We start from the raw sequence: 12,726 nt of genomic DNA on the forward strand, positions 1-12,726 counted from the left end.
TTCAAACGTACAATTTAATTTTTGAAACTTTGTCCATGTTTAGCATGGGAATCCAACAGTGTAAAAAACTCAGTATGCATGAAATAGCATTTCACCCCCCCTTTAATAAAGAGGAGGTCGATAAACTAATGTTAGTCAGCAAAATAAAAATGACTATTGTTTTTAAAATGAGTATTCATTTTAGATTTATCTGAAAATAATGCATTTCGACTGATCTAATCCAGGTTTTAATAAACAGTATCTGCAAATATGAAAAAATGACACATTTCAGCATAACATATGGTTATAAAAAATAAAGCCTATAAAAAACCTGTAGGAAACATACTGGGAAGTTTCTCTTTAGATTACAAAAAAAAAAAAAAAATCGAAATATGGAATATTTCATATTCCATTAGGGAAATGTGTTTGCTGGGTGGGCGCATAGTGTTTCTTTACAAAGTGATATCGCCAACTACTGGCCTGGCAGCAGAATACGCCGTTTTTAGTCATTTCGTGAACGGGGATAGTTTGTCTGTCTGTACGCGGAAAACGGAAAGGAAAAACGTTTCTGTTTTTACATCGTTGTCATGTAAACATACCGGTTTCTTTAAATCAGTTACTGAACACATGCAACAGTAACAGGGATACTTGCCTTATAGCAAGCACCCCTAATTAACCAAGCAAATTTGCAGTTTATATATTTCCTTGACCCAAAACATGTGTGGATCATATGCAAGGGCCCCTTCTCCTTCTGTTCATCCCGTCTGGGTGAAATGTGCCTCACAGTTCTGTTTTTTTACATCCTGCATATGTGTTAACATTTCCAACCCCTAAATTAGCTTCCAGTCTGCTATTACAACACCCATGTTTCCATCTGAGATCACCACAGAATCTGTGAAGCATCTTGCAATCTTGCTTTTTATTGGTCCAAACACTATTGTAATGGTCAGATGTTTTTACGGTGGTCTGATGCATTAATAGGTTTAAAGGGATTAAAGTTCAATGTTCTCTGGGAGAACGCAACCAGCAGGAAATATTAAGTGTATTGCCCTAGTTAGAGTCTACATGTCTGGGTATGTGATCCAAGACTTGTCGTCATTGTCTCTGCAGGGACTTTGGTTTCCATAGAGCTTCTTTCATGAAGAGCCTGATGCTCAGGGAGAAGATGGTATGCAGTCTGGCCGGGTAGACCGATAGTTTGAGGAATGAGCTCTGGAAAGGCACTTAAAGGCTCTCAACATACAGTATAATGTAATATGAAGAACTTTTTTTTTTTTTTATCTCCAGAGACCTCAAAATTGTTGAGAATTGTTTGCTTTATTTTTAAGTGTTTTCTAAGCATTGCATGTCAGATAGCATTTGCTTTCTGCAATAATGTTAAATTTATGTGAAGGTTGGATCGCTCTGTCTCTCCCAGAACATTGTGAACCACGATAGAGAGGAAGAATTCAGAAAATACTGAAGATGGTGAGTCGACACACATCCTATCACAGCAGGATCGGGCTATTTACTCTATCCAGCTCTGTTTTCCCTATAATACTCCCAGGATTTTATCAGCAAATAATAGGACAGAGCCTCATTGGCAGTGATGTTATTGACTCAGACTGGGGCAGGGTTTAAAAAGAGCGCCGGCCGCCCTGTGTTCTAGAGCCTGAACTATTGAACTGTTCCATGATTTAACACTCATCTATGACCTCACTATTTTATAACCTGAATAAAATGTGATCTGTAATATCACTATTCATAAATGTCATTGCTCTAGAACTGCTCTACAAGCAAGCGGCTCTATAACCACTACTCTGTAGAATCGCCTGTTTAATAAACTTGCTGCTCTGTAATGGCTCTGCTCATATAAAGTGATCTGGAACAACTTCACCACTCTACAGTTGCTCTGTTCTAGAGCCTCACTGCCAATCTAGCGCTTGCTCTTTAATAGAACCATTCCGTTCTAGAACCGCTCTGCTTTAAAGAAACTCTCCTCTGCGATCTTTTAGGCCCCGTCCACACTACTGCGTTTTCGTTTAAAAACGGAGACCTTTTGCTACGTTTGCACCTCCCGTCCACACTAAAACGGCAAAAACGGAGACCCAAAACGGAGAAGTTTAGAAACGCTGCCGACCCGTTTTTCGTTTTGAATCTCCGGAGGGCGTTTTAGTGTGGACGGGTCAAAACGGAGGACTTTAGAAACGATGACGCAGAGGCTCACGCTCGGCTCTATGATTGGGTGTCATCAGTCATGGAGTACACAGGTAATATTCAGTACCAGTAAACTTCACCCGCTGGAACAGTTTCTTACAGTAAGAAGCTGCCGCGTCTCAGGCGTGGCTCGCGCGGTAAACGCGTGCATGCTATAAATAGAACCGACGCCTATTTTTCATGCGACACGGAAGTGTGTTGGAAGCGTTTCCAGGCAAAATAGATTAGGAAAAAATGTTTATATGTCATTTTGACACAAATACATATTAATAAATGACATTTTGATGTTTGAAAGCATTTTTTTTACAGTCTATGTTTGAAAGTCTCTAGGTTTACACCGGCACGCGCATGCCCAGTGTTGGTGAATGGTCACGTGATCCGCGTTTTCAATCGTTTTAATGTGGACGGAGATCAATTCTAATACGCAGCTAAAACGCTGGTGTGGACGGAGATCGTATTCGTTTTAATTCTCCGTTTCTAAACTAAAACGCAGTAGTGTGGACGGGGCCTTACTAACGGCTCTAGAACCTACTCTGGTTTGTAACGTCGCTGCTCTGTTACGTAACATTGCTGCTCTAGAATTTCTCTGTTCTCTGACCTCACTGCACTAGAACCGCTCCACTTTTGTAACATTATTACTCTATAATCGCTCTGTTAATCTTTCTTCTCTATAATCTCTATGCTTTTCTTCACTGCTCTACTCTGGTTTGTAACGTCGCTGCTCTGTTACGTAACATCGCTGCTCTAGAATTGCTCCGTTCTCTGACCTCACTGCACTAGAACCGCTCCACTTTTGTAACATTATTACTCTATAATCGCTCTGTTAATCTTTCTTCTCTATAATCTCTATGCTTTTCTTCACTGCTCTACTCTGGTTTGTAACGTCGCTGCTCTGTTACGTAACATCGCTGCTCTAGAATTCTGTTCTCTGACCTCACTGCACTAGAACCTCTCTACTTTTGTAACATTATTACTCTATAATCGCTCTGTTAATCTTACTTCTCTATAACCGCTCTGCTTTTGTAACATTATTACTCTATAATCACTGTTCTATAATCTTACTTCTCTATAACCGCTCTGGTTTTCTTTATTGCTCTACTCTACTACTCTGTTACGTAACATCACTGCTCTACAATTCTCTTTTCTGGGACCTCACTGCACTAGAACCGCTCCACTTTTGTAACATCACTTCTCTATAATCGCTCTGTTCTATAATCTTTCTTCTCTATAACCGCTCTACTTTTCTTCACTGCTCTACTCTGTTACGTAACATCGCTGCTCTAGAATTGCTCCGTTCTCTGACCTCACTGCACTAGAACCGCTCTACTTTTGTAACATTATTACTCTATAATCGCTCTGTTAATCTTTCTTCTCTATAATCTCTATGCTTTTCTTCACTGCTCTACTCTGGTTTGTAACGTCGCTGCTCTGTTACGTAACATCGCTGCTCTAGAATTTCTCTGTTCTCTGACCTCACTGCACTAGAACCGCTCCACTTTTGTAACATTATTACTCTATAATCGCTCTGTTAATCTTTCTTCTCTATAATCTCTATGCTTTTCTTCACTGCTCTACTCTGGTTTGTAACGTCGCTGCTCTGTTACGTAACATCGCTGCTCTAGAATTTCTCTGTTCTCTGACCTCACTGCACTAGAACCGCTCCACTTTTGTAACATTACTCTATAATCGCTCTGTTAATCTTTCTTCTCTATAATCTCTATGCTTTTCTTCACTGCTCTACTCTGGTTTGTAACGTCGCTGCTCTGTTACGTAACATTGCTGCTCTAGAATTGCTCCGTTCTCTGACCTTACTGCACTAGAACCGCTCTACTTATGTAACTTTATTACTCTATAATCGCTCTGTTAATCTTACTTCTCTATAACCGCTCTGCTTTTGTAACATTATTACTCTATAATCACTCTGTTCTATAATCTTACTTCTCTATAACCGCTCTGGTTTTCTTTATTGCTCTACTCTACTACTCTGTTACGTAACATCACTGCTCTACAATTCTCTTTTCTGCGACCTTACTGCACTAGAACCGCTCCACTTTTGTAACATATTATTGCTCTATAATCGCTCTGTTCTTTAATCTTACTTCTCTATAACCGCTCTGCTTTTATTCTACTCAGCTACTGTGATTTGTAACGTCGCTGCTCTGTTATGTAACACCGCTGCTCTAGAATTGCTCCGTTCTCTGACCTCACTGCACTAGAACCGCTCTACTTTTGTAACATTATTACTCTATAATCGCTCTTTTAATCTTACTTCTCTAAAACTGCTCTGCTTTTCTTTATTGCTCTACTCTACTACTCTGTTACGTAACATCACTGCTCTACAATTCTCTTTTCTGGGACCTTACTGCACTAGAACCGCTCCACTTTTGTAACATTATTGCTCTATAATCGCTCTGTTATAATCTTACTTCTCTATAACCGCTCTGCTTTTCTTTACTATTCTACTCAGCTACTGTGATTTGTAACGTCGCTGCTCTGTTACGTAACATCACTGCTCAACAATTCTCTGTTCTCTGACCTTACTGCACTAGAACCGCTCTACTTTTGTAACATTATTACTCTATAATCGCTCTGTTAATCTTTCTTCTCTATAATCTCTATGCTTTTCTTCACTGCTCTACTCTGGTTTGTAACGTCGGTGCTCTGTTACGTAACATCACTGCTCAACAATTCTCTGTTCTCTGACCTCACTGCACTAGAACCGCTCTACTTTTGTAACATTATTGCTCTATAATCGCTCTGTTAATCTTTCTTCTCTATAATCTCTATGCTTTTCTTCACTGCTCTACTCTGGTTTGTAACGTCGCTGCTCTGTTACGTAACATTGCTGCTCTAGAATTTCTCTGTTCTCTGACCTTACTGCACTAGAACCGCTCTACTTATCTAACTTTATTACTCTATAATCGCTCTGTTAATCTTACTTCTCTAAAACTGCTCTGCTTTTCTTTATTGCTCTACTCTACTGCTCTGTTACGTAACATCACTGCTCTACAATTCTCTTTTCTGGGACCTCACTGCACTAGAACCGCTCCACTTTTGTAACATCACTTCTCTATAATCGCTCTGTTCTATAATCTTTCTTCTCTATAATCTCTATGCTTTTCTTCACTGCTCTACTCTGGTTTGTAACGTCGCTGCTCTGTTACGTAACATTGCTGCTCTACAATTCTCTGTTCTCTGACCTCACTGCACTAGAACCGCTCTACTTTTGTAACATTATTACTCTATAATCACTCTGTTATAATCTTACTTCTCTATAATCTCTATGCTTTTCTTCACTGCTCTACTCTGGTTTGTAACGTCGCTGCTCTGTTACGTAACATCACTGCTCTAGAATTGCTCCGTTCTCTGACCTTACTGCACTAGAACCGCTCTACTTTTGTAACATTATTACTCTATAATCACTCTGTTCTATAATCTTTCTTCTCTATAATCTCTATGCTTTTCTTTATTGCTCTACTCTACTGCTCTGTTACGTAACATCACTGCTCTACAATTCTCTTTTCTGGGACCTCACTGCACTAGAACCGCTCCACTTTTGTAACATCACTTCTCTATAATCGCTCTGTTCTATAATCTTTCTTCTCTATAATCTCTATGCTTTTCTTCACTGCTCTACTCTGGTTTGTAACGTCGCTGCTCTGTTACGTAACATCACTGCTCTACAATTCTCTGTTCTCTGACCTCACTGCACTAGAACCGCTCTACTTTTGTAACATTATTACTCTATAATCACTCTGTTAATCTTTCTTCTCTATAATCTCTATGCTTTTCTTCACTGCTCTACTCTGGTTTGTAACGTCGCTGCTCTGTTATGTAACATCACTGCTCTACAATTCTCTGTTCTCTGACCTCACTGCACTAGAACCGCTCTACTTTTGTAACATTATTACTCTATAATCACTCTGTTATAATCTTACTTCTCTATAATCTCTATGCTTTTCTTCACTGCTCTACTCTGGTTTGTAACGTCGCTGCTCTGTTACGTAACATCACTGCTCTAGAATTGCTCCGTTCTCTGACCTTACTGCACTAGAACCGCTCTACTTTTGTAACATTATTACTCTATAATCACTCTGTTCTATAATCTTTCTTCTCTATAATCTCTATGCTTTTCTTTACTGCTCTACTCTGGTTTGTAACGTCGCTGCTCTGTTACATAACATCACTGCTCTACAATTGCTCCGTTCTATAGCCTTAATTTCTGCAGTTGAACCGCTCAGCGTTTGAGCCTTTCTGCTGTATCATCACTTCTGTTCTATAACATCACAATTGCTCTGTTCTATGGCTTTACTGCACTAGAACCGCTCTCTCTTTTTTATAATCACTCTGTTCTACCACTCTGATTTTCTGCTGATCTTCTTTGTAACATCACTGCGTTGTTCTCCTTACTGCAATTGAACCACAATACTTTTAAACCTTATTGCTCTATAATCAATGTGTTCGTATATTCTGCTTTACACCCGATACTGCTCTACTCTGCTTTTTAATGTTACTGCTCTGTTACTTTATGTAACATCACTGCTCTCCTATGGCCTTATTTCAGTAACTCCATAACCTCACTTCTCATGAATCCCTCTGCTCTAGAACCTCTGTGATATGACCTCACTTTTACGTGTATCAGCATTTTACTGCCGTATGATCTCACTGCTTGTTATAATCCCACTGCTCAATAATTTCACTGCTTTTGAATCTTATTGCCATGATCTCACTGCCGAGGCATTATTGTGGATGTGAATAGCGTGTGTAGATGCATGCGTCTCTCTTAGTCCCTATGGAAGGTCTTTCGAGGGGCGCGTTTGATCTTGGTATGTTCTAGGAGACATCCTACAATGGTTGAGGACCATTAAAAGCTCTTGATGTCCACCAGTATTGTCCTGAGTTTGGCTGAATTTAAATAACAGATGCATGTGCCCTGAAATGAGACAGAATTGGAGAAAGAGACAGAGAAAATGGGACATTTTGGGGCTGTTGTTTAAGGAGGTCCGAAAGCACGAGAGGAATGTAGGCTCAGTGTTCTGAGGAAGTGACTGTTGTCTTCTGGGAATGTTGCTTGGCTTAAAGACAAGGGGCGGAGTCAGGGGACGCACAATTAGAGGGTGTGGTCTAAGCATTTCCTCATACTCATCTCTCTCTCTCTCTCTCTCTCTCTCTCTCTCTCTCTCTCTTTCTTTCTCTCTGACCTGGCCTTCCTCCAGGATCTACATCTGCAGAGTTTGGTAACCAATCCGCTCCCTCTTTACATAACAGCATAAAGTCACCATGAATTATACAATATATATGGGTTGTGTTTGTCAGAACATCTTGACTAAGAATGACTAAGTGAGCATGTTGATAAAACACACGCACACACACACACAAATAAATAAATAAAATAAAGCAAATGATATTGGCACAGCACACTGTTGCATATCTTAAGTTTATTTAATATAGGTACTCAATTAAAATAAAGATTTTGAGGCAATATTAAAATACAACTTTCATATTTTCATTTACATTGCTTTAATTAACTCATCAAAATAAGTTCAACTTTTTTATAAGTTATACAATATTCAACTCATTTTTTCGAAGTGAGTTTAAAGTAATTTAAGTAGAAATTACTTAAACATCCAAGTTGATTGTACTTAAAAATTGAAGGCAGCAACTTATGTTCCAATTGTTTTTTTGTTTTTGTTTTTGTTTTTTATCCTAAAATTAAAATACTAATCTTTATTAAGTTTGGGGCCTGTGGGTTTTTTTGTTGTTTTTTTAAACAAGTCCCTTCTGCTAAACAAGGCTGCATTTATTTGATCAAAAATACAGTAAAATTGTGAAATATTATTACAATCCAAAATAATAAGTTTTCTGTTTTAATATATTGTAAAATGTAATTTATCCCTGTGAATTTTCAGCATCATCCAGTCTTCAGTGTCATTCATATATGCTGATTTGACACACATTTCTGATTATTATCAATGCTAAAAAAAGTTGTGCTGCTTCAAATTTTTCAGGATTCTTTGATGATTAGAAAGTTCAAAAGAACAGCATGTATTTGAAATATAATTTTTTTAGAAGCTTTTGATCAAATGAAAGCATCCTTGCTGAATAAAAATACTAATTTCTTTAATAAAAAACCTATTCACCCTTAGTGTATGTCATATATTTCTTTTACAGAAGAAGCTTTTCAGAACATGAGCAGCAGTAAAGGACAGATTGAGGACTATGTTAAGAGAGCATTACCATCTGGCCTTCCTTTCACTGCCAGACACACGTACATCAAGAGCTGTTCTTCATACAGTACTGGATCATCATTAGGCTACATCACAATGACATCTGCTCAGTGTTCCTGCCACATGATTTCTGTTTCAAACGGACTGAATTTTCCTCTATAATTCTACCTTAAGAAGGCAAAGACCTTTGGCCTATATTTAGTGAAAATCTTTTCTTTTTTTTAAGGTGGGGGGGGGGGGGGGGGGGTGTCTCTGGATGAAACATCAAGAGACTTTGAAGCCATTATTTATGGATTTGTCTGCTTAAGGGGTCAGAGCCGAGCCGGAGACTGCAGACACTCCACTGAAGTGCTTTGTGAGCTTTTGTTCAGAAAATTAATCTAAAAAATGCTCATAAATAACTTAAAAAGCTAATTTTCATTGTATTATTGCTGTGTTACTCCCATTTAATCAAAAAATTATTTGGATCTCCTGAATCTGGAGTGCTGTTATCTCATTCTTATCACATTTTCTGGCCATTTCCCAAGCTTTTTCCCGATATATCAGCTGCTCATCTGCACACAAGATGGCTGGCAGTTTCAGATCCGTCTAAAATTCCTCCTCGTCTTCAGAGGGATTGACCTCCAGAGGAATCTTGTTCGGTCTAAGAATTTTTTTTTGTGTGTGTACTGTGTAGTGTGAATGAAATACACATGTGAATGTGTATTTTACTTATCATTTAAGAAAATGATGATGAACAGATTTAGGTAATCTTTTATGTGTAAACCATATCAGAGCAGTACAACATAAAAATAATGAATCAAAACATTGATAAGTACATTAGATTCACAGGAGTGGGCGGGGCTAAAGAGATCTTTAGTCTTGTTTTGCTTGTTGCTACTGATAGATAGATAGATAGATAGATAGATAGATAGATAGATAGATAGATAGATAGATAGATAGATAGAAATATAGACAGACATTCAACATGATGGATGGATGGATGGATGGAAAGAAAGAAAGAAAGAAAGAAAGAGAAAGAAAGAAAGAATAAAAGAAAGAAAGAAAGAAAGAAAGAAAGAAAGAAAGAAAGAAAGACATTCAACATGATGGATGGATGGATGGATGGATGGATGGATGGATGGATAGATAGATAGATAGATAGATAGATAGATAGAGAGATAAAAAGAAAGAAATATAGACAGACATTCAACATGATGGATGGATGGATGGATGGATGGATGGATGGAAGGAAAGACAGACAGACAGACATTCAACATGTTGGATGGATGGATGGAAAGAAAGAAAGAAAGAAAGAAAGAAAGAAAGAAAGAAAGAAAGACATTCAACATGATGGATGGATGGATGGATGGATAGATAGATAGATAGATAAAAAGAAAGAAATATAGACAGACATTCAACATGATGGATGGATGGATGGATGGATGGATGGATGGATGGATGGATGGAAAGAAAGACAGACAGACAGACATTCAACATGATGGATGGATGGAAAGAAAGAAAGAAAGAAAGAAAGAAAGAAAGACATTCAACATGATGGATTGATGGAGGATGGATGGATGGATGGATGGATGGATGGATGGAAAGAAAAACAGACAGACATTCAACATGATGGATGGATGGAAGGAAAGAAAGAAAGAAAGAAAGAAAGAAAGAAAGAAAGAAAGAAAGAAAGACATTCAACATGATGGATGGATGGATAGATAGATTTTAGTTGTATTTGTTGTTAAATTGTCTTCATGTCAGTTTTAAACTGCTTGTGGAGTTACTCATTTTTAATTAGCATATTTTTTACATGACTAAGTAAATGTTGGCAGATATTTTATGTCCACATGTTCCCTAATGAGTTAACTGAAAACAAAAAAACGGTTATTTTTGTCCGTTGATGTTGCTGGCATTGCTATCTCAGTGCCATTTAACTCGAATCTCAAAGCTCTTTTATTGGTGGTTTGCAACAGAATGCATGCAATCACTCATAAATCTCTGCTTTACAAAACAAAAGTTCCCTACAAGTTCAAACCAAAACAAAACAAAAAGACACTGAATCCATTTTGAGATCTCTTTATTCAGATCCCCTGTTGGACACCAGAACTGTGTAAAAGTGTAAAATCTACACATTATATAAATCCTACTGTCCTCCTTACAGTGAGTGAACACAGAGCAATGTGCTGGACGCGGCTTCACACGTCCTAACAAGAGTCCAAAATCATCCGTGTGAGGTCTGCCGTTCCCCCAATAAACGTTTCGTGTCCATTTATTTGCTTGATTTGTCTCTCAGAATGTGTGTAATCCATCTTCCGGTGTGACATTGCTGTTGACTGTAGTGCGAAACGAAAGAAGATCATTAAGAAAAGGGAATATTTGGATTAGTCTTGTCATGGAAAACCGTCTTTGCTTTGGTATGACTAAAGCTGTGCGTTTGAGCTCAGCTGTATCCCGGAATGTGAGTGGACACACGCAACCTCGACACAAGGTCTGTTTGCCTTCCAAGGTTTTCCAGAGAATTAAGAGCAGAGGCTTTTGTTTATGTGCATTTTTTTCCCCCCTGCTTTACCAGAAAAGAAATCCCCTACGGGATCTTTCAGTGTTGCTTCAACTGATTCGAAAACGATGACCATTTCCTTCTGCGGAGACATAAACATCTGGACACCAAAACACAACTTCTACAAACCACAAGAGCGGCGATCATGTTAAAGTCAACATAAAATGCTGTTCGCAAGCCGTTTTACTTTCATAATACAACATATTTTGACAATAAAAAAAAAGCTACATTTTGTGTTAACTCTTTCCACGCCAGTGTTTTTGAAACATTTTTGATCATTTTCACAAGTTTCATGGCCCCCACAATATTTTGTTGTATGAACATCTGAACATGCATCAGACCCTCTGCTTTTAAACAAACAAAAATCAACTTTTTTAAATCTAAGTTTCATAAAAAAAATGAAAATTTTGCTCATTTGAGCAAAAAGCTGAGAAAATCACGTTTTTGTCAAAGACTATCCAGACGATCAAAACATAGATGAAGCTTCACAGTCCTATAGCTCGTCCTGGGTCGACTTTTCATTCAGTAACATTGGGCAGATTTTATTTATGTTGTTTAATGTTAATGATTGCGTTATTTTACATTTGCTTACATCTGCTATCTCTTGTTTCTGCTTCTTCTTCACCTGTGTTTTTAATCAGAAGATCTTTCAGACGATGTGTAATAGCGCCCCCTACCGTATAACAGTGAAAACACGGAAAGCCAGAAAATTCCATCAATGGCGGGGAAAGAGTTAAAATTGATTTCATCCATTGAAAAAAACGCATTAATGTGTATTAAGAAAGTAAACGGTCAATTTCATTGATTTCATGTTGGCTTTTATTCATTAATACATGTGCCCAAATCTGCTCCGATTTGAACACGTTTATAGTAAAACATTGGTAAACCCAAAGGTTTACATTTGGTCCTCAGTTACTAAGTGTGCAAACAGTGAACATCCAAGTTTACAATCTGAAACTTGAGACGAGTTTTACAGTTAAACCAAAAGCCTTGTAAAAATCACAACTCTTAACCACAGATTGCAGCCTTGAGACTTACATAAACTTCTGTACCCCTTAAACCTAGCAACTAAAAATAAAGATTAGCCTACTTTTGAGGAAATTAAAACAAAACCCATTAACATAAGCTCAAAGTCCTCTCAAGTTTTTCCTGAGGGCACACAAAAAGGAGACAAGGAGGATATGAGCTCCATTTTGCCTTAGAAACACCCTGAACAACAAACAGTTAGGCTAAATGCTAATGCTAATACTGAAGTGTTTTCATCTGATACACAGAATCTCTGGGTGGGGATTCTTGCTCAAGAATTCACAAAAACATGTTTTGTCTTAATAACACCAGGAGAAATTAGTACCGGACCAGCTTGGAAGAACGTGCTATGCAAGCCTGCTGTGATTCATCTGAATCCCTGATGAATATCATATGACTCTCATTGTATCAGATCAGAAAACTTACTTTCACGTAAACTCAGGAATCTTGGGTCTGAAGGGGAACTAGAATAACATGATATCGGATTAAATTCCTGGAAGTGAGCAGAAGCCACATGAACCTGCTATGTGGGTTTAATTCTTTGCTCATCTAGTCCAAACTAATTTAGCAGTTGAACATCTAAAGCGCCGAGTCATGTTACTATCGTCACTAAAAGCGAAATATTGCGCCGAAGCAACAAATCCCAGCCAATCAGAACATGTTTTGTTTAATAGAGTGCAACAACGCCTGCCCACTTTTTCATTTTTTTTTCCATAGGAATAAAAAAAAAAAAAAAAAAAACTTTGTTAAAGCGTT

Source organism: Squalius cephalus, assembly GCF_949319135.1.
Source record: "Squalius cephalus genome assembly, chromosome: 23".
In the NCBI taxonomy this organism is placed as follows: Eukaryota; Metazoa; Chordata; class Actinopteri; order Cypriniformes; family Leuciscidae; genus Squalius; species Squalius cephalus.